Below are 11,201 nucleotides of genomic sequence, written 5' to 3'. Positions count from 1 at the left end.
AGGGCAAGTAAAAGAATGTGGACATAACTAAAGATAACCTGGAACTAAAGTTTGGTCTATGAGGTGATTCATGAGTTTTACAGTATATAGAAGGAAGGTGGTCATGCAACCAATAGCACTATGATCTGTGGTAAGAAAAGGTGCTATAGAGACATAGCTAGGTCTGGAGCTTCTTGTGTAGTGGCACACAGATGTGTAACTTGTGTAACAAACACAAGTCTATAATAGAAAAGAGAGTCGGATAATAGGCAACTAGATGGCCCAGGGAAAAGAGCCTGGAATCAAGAAGACTCCAATTCAAATTTGATACTTATTATCTGTGTGATTTTAGCAAGTCATTTGACCCTCCATTTTGAATCCTCACCTCCTTGTCAATGTTATATAACATTGTCCTTTTTGATAAAGAATAATAAAAAATTATATTATTATAATTACATAATAATAATTTAATAAAACATAATAAATATAAAACAAATAGCACATGAAAGAATGCAATCCACTATGAAAATAAAATAAAGCAAAAAAATTTTTTTCATCTGTCAGCCTAGTTTTTTTCTAATGTAAAATGGGCTTAATGACTGTACCTATCTGGCAAGATTGTTGTCAGAATAAATTTGAGATATAATTTGTAATGTACTTATCACAATTCCTGGTACTCTGTAAGGAGTAGGATGTATGAAGTGTTCAGGGAGAACCAGCACTTCTGGTGTGATGGCTTGTGAGTACTATTCATTGACTTTTGGTGTCTATCTTTCATCCAATAGCTTTTGTTTGCATCTAGAAGCTGTCCAAGAAATGTATAACCATGATATATGAATGTTATGGAATATTATTGTTCTATGAGAAATGACCAGCAGGATGATTTCAGAGTGGCCTGGAAAGACTTAAATGAACTGATGCAAAGTGAAATGAGTAGAACCAAGATACCATTATACAAAGCAACAAGAAGATCATATAATGATCAATTCTTTTGTACGTGGCTCTTTTCAACAGAGAGGTGATTCAGGCCAGTTCCAATGGTCTGCTGATGGAAAGTATTATCTGCCTCTTGAAAGAGAACTATGGAGACTGAATATGGTTCACAACATACTTTTTTTTACCTTTTTGGTTGTTATTTGCTTGCATTTTGTTTTCTTTCTCAATTTTTTCCTTTTTGATCTGATTTTTTTGTGCAGCATGATAATTATAGAAATATATATAGAAGAACTGCACATGTTTAACATATATTGGATTGCTTGCCATCTTGGGAAGAGGATGGGAGGAAGGAATGGAGGAAAAAAATTGGAACACAAGGTTTTACATATGTATATGTTTTGAAACTAAAAAACTTTAAAAAGAAAAGAAAAATGTATTCTGCTTCATCACCTTTGTGCTTTTAGTTTGACCCCATTCTGCCCACTCTCTCTATGTGGTGGGATGTGCTGTAGGATTTGGGAAAGGAGAGATATTTTGTACCAACTATCCTTATTATGTCATCTTAATAAAGATCTTTACTGAAAGCTTAAAAAAAAACAACTGCATAACCAGATTAGTCAAGATCAAACAACAGAACAATTAAAGGGCAAGGGAGATTTAAAAACAAAAAAATAAAATAAAAACCAGCACTGTTACATTATATAGCACTTTAAGGTTCACATGTGGCGCCAAGAAACTAGAATATGCAGCGATCACACCTTGGTAAATCTGCCCTGACAAACAGCTAAACTAGGTTGAACATAATCAATAGAACTCAAATCTATCGTTGAGTTGGGAGTTGTACACCACAAGAGGTGAAGATTTCTCCTAGCAGAATGGGTACATGAGAACAATTCATTTCAAAGGCCATGAAGGCAATTAAAATGGGCATTGTGGAGCACTTAGAGCTTGGTTGGATATTGAAGACCCCAAAGTCTTCCACTGCATCCCAACTATTGTCAATCACCCTGATTTTTGTCTTGCCCCTAAAAGAGAGCGTGAGACCAGTGAATTTTTCCACTGTCTCATTTAAGTCTAGTCCAATTGAAAGTCAAGACATCATTCCATGATGTCATTGGTCCTCTTCAAAAACAAAGAATGAACAAGAATAAAGGGCTTATGTAAGTATTTATTCCCTTCCCTTCCCACCAATCCACCCTGATGGTACAAAGAACAAATCTGAAAAATGGACTAGAACGTATATATGGACTATAATATTCTGAAGTGAAGAATCCTGGTCCTCCGACTAATAAATTTTCTCATTTATAAAATAAGAGAATAGATAATCTCGAAGGTCTCTTCTGCCTGTATGATTCTGTGATTCTAACTACAATTTAAAATAAGAAAACAGCTGAGCAAATTCCAAAATTAAGGTTGGGGTGGAGAAGAGAAATAAATGGAGGGTTAGTAAATAACAAGAAAAATAAGAGCTGAAATAATTGAAATAAATATTAAAAAGCCATGGGTGAAATAGAAGATAGTAAAGAATATAGCCAAGAAGGAAGAGGTTTGTGATGTGGATAGCCTTAGACAGAGAATAGGAGAGGAGGAGTGTCAGTGTACTGAAGGTTTTAGGCAATGGAAGTAAATGGGAAATTGGATGCATAGCCCCAAATTGTGTTGAAGGAATTTCTCTAGTCCAAGGGAAGCTTTCATGAAGAGATTTGCCTTTAATTCCTTACCCTTAAGGAATAGAAATAGAAATTTTAGTTAGTTTTTCTCCCTTCAGTTTTAAAAGGATAAGCTTATGTTTCAATTTATCAATCTCTTCTTGGGTTTACAAATCCTTACTTTTTACCTACTAAAATTCCCTAATCTCTAATAGGAAGACTGCCAGATTTTTCTTCATCTCATTTCTCCCTCTGTTCCTGATTAGGACCCCAACCTCTTAAGTACGCAAAACAATTTGCCAAGATGCCATAGAAGGAAACATGCAATTGGATGATTTGTGTGTGTGTGTTCTATTGAGTGAAAAGACAGGAAAGAACATTTTATAAAGGTTTTTAAATTAGGTGACAGCTATTCTTCCACCAGCTGTAGGACATTTTCCATTCTACTTAGCTTCTCCCTGACACTAAATTCTTCTTCTCAATTTGGACTTTGATTTTAACTTAGATCTAGTTCCATGGCCTTGGTCTTGACTGTTCAGAGTTATATTTCACAGCCTTTGGAGACAAGCCTCTTTAGCTTTCTCCCTCAGGACAGAGGTGATGGAATTGGACAGAATATACATACTATCATCCAGGGTTTTTATATCAGATGTTTTTGCTTAATTGTTTTCAGTTTTCAAAAGGGAGATTTTGATCTGAGAGTGAATGTGGAAAATGACTACATTAAAGAACAAAAATGATTTTTAAAAACTTAATTCTTTGGTTCTCACAGACCTATATAGACATCTTATCCACTCAGCTCAGTCCACTTGGGTCTTCAATGTCAATCTACTTTATGAAATATGGCATTTATTTCCCTTCCCACTTCACAAAAGAAACTATAGGTGTGGAATATCACACATACTCTCAGATATAATTGATGTATTGAATAATTTTATTGAACTGGTTTTTTATCTCTTTTAAAATTTTTATTATAAGGGATGGCTTGCTGGTTAAGGGGGAGATATATATTCTGAAATAGTGATGAAAACAAAGATACTGAGAAAAATAATAATTTTTAAAAGAAAAAAGGAAATGTGGTAACCCAAACTGAACATCAAGCTAATTTAATAAATATGTATAAAATGCCTATTACATAGATACAAAGGAATAAACGGCATAGTACATGCCCTCAAAGAACTTAGAATCTAATGGGGAAGATATGGTTTATATGAAGCAACTAAGTAACATTGAAAATAGAATACCAGGCCTGGAGTCAGAAGGTTGTAAGTTCAAATCTGAACTCAGACACTTACCAGCTGTGTGACCCTGGGCAAGTCACTTAACCCTGTTTACCTCAGTAAATGGAGCTAGAAAAGGAAACGGCAAACCATTCCAATATCTCTGCCAACAAAACTGAAGTATTAGTCATGAAGAGCTGGTCACAATTGAAAACAACTGATCCACAACAATGAAAAAAAAACTTCTACCTTGCTTATCTGAATTAGCCATGTGAGTTTACTTAATAGAAAAATCTTATCCCTGTGATAAGCATTAAACTTTTAACAAAGACAGCCAAATTCTCTCAGCACTAACTCAAACTGCAGATTCTTATTGTGTCCACTAGCAATGCCTGGGTTTTTTCATAGGAACTACTTTCTAACCATAGTTCTCCTTCCTTCCCCTTCCCCTCACTCCCACATCATTTATTTGTGCAAATAATTTTTAATCTAAGTTTTGGAGTTTATATTCATCCTTACCAATCATCTTCTTAACTTCATTTTATTCTTCCAACCTACAGAGATCTTTTTGGATCCCAATTCTTTAATTCATTATATTAGTAATGCCTCACAGTTTTATGTTAAATTGAAGAGAAAAAAACCAAGGATGGGATCTAGGGATATTCCACTGGACATCTCTTTTCAGGTTGACATGAATCCACTAATGAAAGCTTTCTGAATCCCAGTAACCCAATTTAAATTCCCTACTGTGCTATTATTCAATCCAAATTTCTCCATTTTGTCTATAAGGATATTGCAAAAGATTGTCAAATGAGATATCTGCAAAGCACTTAGCACAGTGCTGGACACACAACAGGTACATTTTTAATTTCGCACTTCCTTCCCTCCTCCCTCCCCCCCTTAAAATGCCTTACTGAAAGCCAGCTGTACGATTTCTGCAGCATTTCTCTGATTTAGTATAGAGATGCTGTCAATAAAGATAATCAAGTTAGGCTGGCACAACTCATTCCTAATAAGCCTATGATTACTCTTAGTCATTATATCCTCCCTTTCAAAGTGCTCACAAAATACTCCTTTAATAATCTATTTCTGAGTTTTACCAGGAAGTGACATTAAGCTCATGCAGCCTAATGTTTACTATTTCTGTCTGCTTTATTTTTCCCCTTTTGAAAATTGGGATATTTACATCTACCTCCAGTCCCTTTAACCATATTTTTCAAAAATCATGTACCTGAACACAAATGCCCTCTACAGGGGTTTGAATAATGGTCATTCAGCTTCTAATTGAAAATCTCTAACGATGAGCTCACTACTTCCCTAAGCAATTCTATTCCACTTTTTGTTCAGTTGTTTTTTCAGTTGTGTCAGACTCTTTATGCCCTCATTTTCAGGTTTTCTTGGCAAAGATATTGGACTAGCTTGCCATTTCCTTCTCCAATTTATTTTTACAGATGAGGAAACTGAGGTAAACAAAGTTAAGTGACTTACTCAAGGTCACATGGCTAGTAAGTGTCTGCGGCCATATTTGATCACAAAATGAGTCTTCCTGACTCTAAACCCAGCTCTCTATCCATTAAACCACCAAACTATCCAATGTCCTTTTGGATAGCAATAATTACTGGGAACTTTCTTCTTACCATTTGCATGTTTGCCCTTTATATAGCAGAATAAATCTAATTCCCTAACCAAATGATAGCCCTTCAAAAACTCTGGATGGAAAAAAAAAACCAATTATGTCACCTCTCAAACTTCTTCAGGGTAAAACATTTCCAGTTCCTAATAATAAATATAACAATAAAATAATAATAATAATAATAATAATAGCATTTATATAGCCTACTTGTGATGACCGCATATTTAAAATCAGCCAAAGTCAGGAATTCAGGTTAAGGGGAAAATCTTCAATCTTTATTCTCAGTAGAGGAGAAGAAGGACTGTGATAGCAATATGGACAGCTGCCACAGGAAGACAACTAGCAGAGGGGGATCAGAGGTGAAGGGCGGTTGCGATGGCAATATGAGTAGCTGTGTCAAGACGCCAGCAAGCAGTCTCTCCTTCCGCTTCCCTTTCCACTCCCCTGCCTCCACCCACCAAAAACGTCATTTCCTATACAACACATCAGGACTTGCACAAAGAGTGGGTAGGGGCCATTCTTTCTCCAAGCATATATATTAATAGAGTGTGGTCCAATTGCTATTTAGCCTCACGTGCTTGGGACCTCAGTGCATCAACTCAAGCCTCATCCCATTACATCTCCCATGTGCCAAATATTGTGCTAAGCACTTAACAAATATTATTTCATTTGTTACTCCCAACAACCTTGCTATTACTATTCCCATTTTACAGCTGAGAAAACTTTGCAGAGAAAGGTTAATTAGCTTGCCCAGGGCCACACAGCTAATGAACGTCTGAAATCAGAGATGAATTCAGGTGTTTCTGACCTTGGGTCCAGCGCTCTGTGCCCTAATGGCACCTCCTACTTGCCCTTAATTACTAACTTCCTATAGCATGGTCTGCACTTTTCTGGTGGCACTCTGGAATCCTCGTTCTGGCTTCTCAGCTTCATTTCACATACTCTAAAACTGGCTATTCCGACTACTAGATATACTGATTTTATTTTGTTTGCATTGCCCCTAAATAAAGCTCAAAAAGCATTTTTAAAAAATTTTTGTTGTCTGTAGTATCAGTTCTTCTGCAATATTCTAGAAGAGAAGCCATCTACTTCAATTCTCCCATTTTAGAGATAAAAAATTGAGGGGCAGCAAGGTGAAGGGACATACAAAGACCACATAACTAGAGAGCAGCAGCGTTAGACCTATAATCTAGGCCTCCTGATTCCCAGTCTAGTGATCTTTCCACTACAATGTGTAGCCTCTCAATAGGGATGAATTTTATTTGGCTTGAAATTTCCAAGACTTCATCTTTTAGTGGTGACCTATGTTATACTTAGTTGTTATTAAATTGAGTTCCCCTTTTAGTCCAAGTCAAAAAGCATCTATGAAGCACCTAATTCTAACATGTGCAAGCCACCATACTAGTCATAAAAATTTTAAATATACCATTTTACTCCTCTAGAAACTTAAAATCAAAAAGACTAGAGAGACAAAGATTTAAAATATGATATTTTGATCTTCTGGGAGCTTGGAATTCAAAAGACAGACCTACACAACAAGAATAACACAAGACTGAGGGTGGAGAGAGAGGAGCTGTCCAAACAAAGTGCTGAGATTGGAGTGCCATTGCTTCCCCCACCAAATTCTCCATTCCACAGAATAATATCCTATTAAGACATCATATGCAGGGCAGCTAGGTGGCGCAGTGGATAGAGCACCAGCCTTAAAGTCAGGAGGATCTGAGTTCAAATGTGATCTCAGACACTTAATACTGCCTAACTGTGTGACCCTGGGCAAGTCCCCAATTGCCTCAGAAAATTAAAAAAAAAAAAAAACCCATCATATGCATTAAATGATCTGAATGAAATGGGAAAAGACAGAATATTGAACATATCTACCCCCTCCCAAAAAAAAACAATACACAGGAGTAATTCTTTTTGTTTTTTTCTTTTTGAGAGGCAATTGGGCTTAAATAAATGATTTGCCCAGGGTCACATAGCTAGGAAGTATTTAATGTCTGAGACCAGATTTGAATTCAGGTCTTCCTGACTCCAGGACTGGTGCTCTAAACACTGCACCATCTCGTTGCCCCAAACTAATATATAAATTAATATATCTTTCTGTTTATACGTTAAAGATTTTTGTTTTATTGTTATTTATTGTTTATTGATTAATGACCCTAATAGTCATTAATAAATAAAAATATTGTGATACATAAAGTAACTATAGAAAAAATGATGAACTTGGACTCCTGGAACCTAAGTCCATATCCCAACCCTACTACTTATTATTTCTGTCTTTGGACAAGTTAATCTCTAGAAGCTTCAAATCTTCATTTGGTTAGACTAGAAGCCCTCCACAGTCCATTCCAGCTCTAGATCTATACTCAAGTACAGTTACACCCAGGCCAAACTCAGTGCCTCGTCTTCTCACCACCTGCCTGTACCAAGAACATTATACGAGCTCTTTGAAAGAGAGGACGTGATGACTAAGAGTAATCATGGTCTATTAGGAATGAGTTGTGACAGCCTAATTTGATTTCCTTTATAGACAAGACTGCTATACTAGATCAAAGAAATGCTGTAGACATAGAGAGTGTATCTGGATTTTAGGAAGGCATTTGAGGGGGAGAAAGGGAGGGGACAAAGGAAGGGATCAAAGTGAAGATGGGCTCTCACATGGCAAAACTGAGGTGCAAGAGGTAAGCAGCCAGTGTTTTCTACGAGTGCCCTCATGACATCAGGAGAAATAAAAAATGCCTCTAGCATGCTGGACACCTTGCAGCAGCTTAATGGGGACATGAAGAAGAGTCACATAGGGCGGTCTCGTGTGGATGGTTGTGACCTATATCACTGGAGCAAACTCCCAAAGAGAGATGGTCAAGGTCCACACTAAGGCTACTGTGCGGCCGTAGAAAAGCCATATAAACTCCATCGGATCTCATTTTCTTCATAGACAAAATGTGGAGTCTGGGCTAGATCTTCCAACCAGTTCCATGACCTTTCGACGAGTCATTTCGTTTTCCTAGCTCTCATTTTCCAATTTTATAAAATGAAATGGTTGGATTAGATTGTGGTCAAGTTCCCATCCAGCTCTACAATTAATTGTGTAACTCATCCTGCTGGGATAGTCTTTACAAGTCATCTCCACAGGGTTCGTTCACTGCCGTCGGCTCCCCGCCACCCAGTGGCCTAAGCCCTAATTACACCTTTTATACACTTGGAAGGCAGGGCAAGTTTGGAGAGAGCGGGGAATGCCAAGGGTGTGCCGGGTGGCCATTTTCCTCGTTCTTCTGCAGACACTGCCATCTCTGAAGCAAGGAGGGTCCTGTTTTCCTCCTGAGCTGGTTCAGAAAAGCTTTTCTTTCCATCGCTTCATCGGCTGCAACCGCTAGATATTTCTTCCCTTCCTGGACTGACTTTATGTATAGATGGAGAGAGCAGACCGGTACAAAATGGCACAAAAAGCCAACCCTGGAACAGTTCCCCACTAACCTGGGCCAACCCGCAGAAGTCCACGATTAGATGCCCATCTTTGGGTAGACATGTTGGCTCTCCAGGGGGCATTTCTTAAACTGCAAATACATAACCTGGAAAAGAAAGAATATTAAAATCATAGAATCATGTTTACAACTAGAGAGGACCATGGATAATAAGGGATAGAGCCTTCAGATACATGTGTTAGAGATGTTCTAGATGACTATTTAAAGAGGATTCAAGTGAATTACCCAACATCATAAATCAAGCTAGTAAAAGAACCTGTTCTGGTCTAGAGTTCTTTTCTTTTTTTCCTAAAGTTTTATTTTTCTGAATACATGTAAAGAAAGTTTTCAAGATTTATTTTTGTAAAACTTTGTGTTCCAAATTTTTGTGTTTCCCTCCTTTACCTCTCCCTTCCCAAGGACAGCAAGCAATAGGTTAAACATGTGCAATCCTTTTAAACATATTTCTATCTTTGTCATGTTGTGCAAGAAAAATCAGATCAAAAGGGAAAAACAAGCACAAGAAAGAAAGAAACAAATAAAAAGGTGAAAATAATATGCTTCCATCCACATTTATTTCTCCATCATTCTCTCTGGCTGCAGATAACATTTTCCATCACAAATCTATTGGAGTTGCCTTGAACCACTGCTTTCTTGAGAACAGCCAAGTCCATTACAGTTGATCATCACATAATCTCATTACTGTGCACAATATTCTCCCAATTCTGTTCCCAGTGTTCTTTTCTAAATCCCTACTACAAGTACCCACCAAAACATTAATTTATCAGATGTTGTTGTCCCCATCATTTCAGTTATTATAACTTTTCATGATCCATTTGGGATTTTCTTGACAAAGATACTGGAATTGTTTGCCATTTCCTTCTCCAGATCATTTTACACATAAGGAAACTGAGACAAACAGGATTAAGTGACTTGCCCAGGGTCATACAACTTGTAAGTGTCTGAGGCCAGATTTAAACTCATGAAAATTAGTCTTCCTGATTCTAAGCCTGGGTCCTATCCACTTTGCTACCTAGCTGCCCATAGCTTACCTGATTAAGCTATTAGATATTAAACAGCATTCCATGGAATGTAACATAGAATAGATGAATTTTAATAGTGGAGACAACTGAAACAGGAAAGAGTTTAGGTGGGGAAGAGTGCCAAGTACAGTTGAGGGAATGCCAAAAGGAAAGGATAGGAGTCCTGGGAGACCAACGAGTAATATATGAAAATACTAGTCACTTGGGGATATGGGGATTACATGCTGATAAAGAGAGGGCGGATACTAGAAAACATCAGCTGTGCAATAATTCTGAAGAATCATCCTGAGGAAAACCTATGATACCAAGAGGGTAAATTTCAAGACATCTTAAATTAACACAAATAATTCATCCATTTAAGTATCATAAGTCCTACAATGCCAAGGAGTCCAGGAAAAAAAAGTGTCCAAGTTCTTAGAAGTTCTCAAAGATACAAATCTTAGAATAGAATGTAAAGGAATTAGTTAGAGAGATACCATTTACTTGATTATTATTAAAAGGAAATTATGGCAGTATAAATATATCTGTGTTTATTGAATCCATAACTCTGAAATGCACTGAGCTTATGAGGAAATACAATCCTAGGTACTCAGGACAAAATAAAAAAAAGAAGAAGAAGAAATCTGTGCTCTCAAAAAATTTACATTCTTCAAGAAACAATCCTAGTCCTTAATGAGATTACATTCTAGTTAACTTTTTAATGTGAAAAAAAATAAATGGCCAGAAATGATAAACCAAGACAATGAGCATTATGAAAGTTCTGCAGAAGAGAGAGGAGTAAATGAGGGAGAGAGAAAAAGAGAAAGAGGAAGAGGAGAGACAAAGAGAAGGGGAGGGAGGGAAGAAAAAGAGAGAGACATAGGGAGAAGAAGAAACAGAAACAAAGAGGGAGAGAGAGAAAGACAGAGGAAAAGAGAAAGACAGAGGAAAATAGAAAGAGAGGAGAGAGAGAGAAAGCGAAAGAGAGAAGGAGGAGGAGGAGGGAGAGAGGGAAGAAAGAGCGAGAAGAAGGTGTGGGCAATTTTTGCACACAGCTGGCCTCTGATCTGCATGGTTTCTATTCTACTATTTCCCTATTTTGTGTGTCCACAGGAAAAGTCTCACACTTGGTCATGTATAGGCTACAACACATGCTAGTGGTCACTGATACTCCAGGGTCCTTCTGAGTCCTTTCCCGTTCTCTCCAGAGTGCCCGTGGCAATGTTCCCAGGACCCTGACAACAACTGCAGCATTTCAAGCAGAAGGTGATAAGGATCTGAACTGGCAGCAGAAAAAAGAG

The 11,201-nt window shown here is 37.3% G+C and overlaps 1 long non-coding RNA gene across 1 annotated transcript in view; it reads right to left on the bottom strand.

The window, feature by feature from the left end:
* Nucleotides 1–5,664: 5,664 nt before the first annotated feature.
* The window catches only part of LOC127554702 (uncharacterized), a 33,329-nt gene continuing 27,792 nt past the window's right edge, over nucleotides 5,665–11,201 (bottom strand). The window contains exon 3 of the long non-coding RNA XR_007952045.1: nucleotides 5,665–8,986. This is a non-coding gene — a long non-coding RNA (uncharacterized LOC127554702). The remainder of the gene's footprint in view (nucleotides 8,987–11,201) is intronic.

This window comes from Antechinus flavipes, chromosome 3, assembly GCF_016432865.1.
Source record: "Antechinus flavipes isolate AdamAnt ecotype Samford, QLD, Australia chromosome 3, AdamAnt_v2, whole genome shotgun sequence".
Lineage (NCBI taxonomy): Eukaryota > Metazoa > Chordata > Mammalia > Dasyuromorphia > Dasyuridae > Antechinus > Antechinus flavipes.
The sequence above is the reverse complement of the archived record's forward strand: the minus strand, read 5'-3'. Positions and strand labels throughout refer to the sequence as shown.